The sequence below is a fragment of the Leptodactylus fuscus genome, chromosome 10, assembly GCF_031893055.1.
Source record: "Leptodactylus fuscus isolate aLepFus1 chromosome 10, aLepFus1.hap2, whole genome shotgun sequence".
In the NCBI taxonomy this organism is placed as follows: domain Eukaryota; kingdom Metazoa; phylum Chordata; class Amphibia; order Anura; family Leptodactylidae; genus Leptodactylus; species Leptodactylus fuscus.
In genome coordinates this window covers 65,717,148-65,718,637 of record NC_134274.1, presented here as the reverse complement: position 1 = coordinate 65,718,637, position 1,490 = coordinate 65,717,148, and the positions used below count along the sequence as shown (strand labels likewise).

The window sequence follows — 1,490 nt, the reverse complement described above, 5'->3', positions numbered from 1 at the left end:
AAGAGGAAGATGAGACCCCACGGACTGTTATCCCCAAATCACCCCCCCCTCCCCCATACAGCTGTCACCAACTAAGAGGAAGATGAGACTCCATGGACTGTTGTACCCCAAATCACCCCCCACTCTCCTCCCCAACCCCAACCCCCCCCCTCCCCACACACACACACTTTACTATCTTAGGAAATGCCAAATATCTATTCGGACGTGCCAATAAAGCCTGTTTGATTTGATATATATATCTATCTGCCCTCTGAAGATATTGACATTTTAGGGATTGTACCAATGTATGTTGTATCCTTATGTTACCGAATACACTTTATTATATTGTGTGAAAACTGGGAGGATAAAAAACAGAGGCTAATCGCGCTTCCTTTGTAGTGGAAAAAAGCACTAGTAGTTGGAGAGTAACGGCTGGTTGTTCTCTAACAAACCAGATACTTTATATACCTTTATGGTGTTTTGATAGAAAATAAATATAAATATTGTTACAGCTCTGGGGTCGTATATGGGGTTCGCCTTCACCTGGAACAACAGCTGCTTCCTGGGGACGAGCTGTAAGTGGACCAACAAAAAGTGAACTAGATTCACTAAAAAAAAACTAAATTAAATTATTATATTCTGTGTTAAAATGAGTTAAAAAAACAAACAAACATAAAATTTGTCCGTTAGACACTTAGGTTTGAAGCCTCTGGACCCATATAAGTCAAAGGGGTCCATTACGTGATATATCCAGCACTCCAGTATTTTTGGTTTATCTGACAGGATTTAAGAGTATGAACAGAGTATTATACTATATTATTAAAGTATATATATATATATATATATATATATATATATATATATATATATATATATATATATATATATATATATATAGGGCCGCCGATAGGCCAGTACTACTGCTACTGGCGTCAGGGGCCCGGCCAAATTTTAAAATGGGGAGGGGGGGGGCCCGGGCACCCTGGCGCCGGCAGCAGTCATTATATGTCCTGTTTCAACTCAGATCTGCGTCCAGAGGACGCAGATCTGAGTTGAGCACATAACGCGGCTGAAGCGAGGAGCTGACACAGGTCAGCTCCTCGCTTCGCCGCTGCCGCCTGTCTAGCTGACACATATGCGGCTGAAGCGAGGAGCTGACCTGTGTCAGCTCCTCACTTCGCCGCTGCCGCCTCTCTCGGTGACACATATGAGGCTGAGCCGGGTCCGGCTCAGCCTCATATGTGTCACCGAGAGAGGCGGCAGCGGCGACGTGAGGAGCTGACACAGGTCAGCTCCTTGCTTCAGCCGCATACATGTCAGCGTCAGCGAGAGAGGTGGCAGTGGCGAAGCGAGGAGCTGACACAGGTCAGCTCCTCGCTTCAGCCGCATATGTGTCAGCGAGAGAGACACCCAGCGGCGAAGCGTGGAGCTGACCCGTGTCAGCTCCTTCCTTCAGCCGCATGTGTCAGCGAGAGAGACGTGCAGAGAGCGGCGAGGGAGCGGAGGAGAAG

At 46.8% G+C, this 1,490-nt stretch overlaps 1 pseudogene; it reads right to left on the bottom strand.

Moving 5' to 3' along the window:
- Positions 1-1,111: 1,111 nt before the first annotated feature.
- On the bottom strand, positions 1,112-1,228 carry LOC142183639 (small nucleolar RNA SNORA17; annotated as a pseudogene).
- Positions 1,229-1,490: the final 262 nt, after the last annotated feature.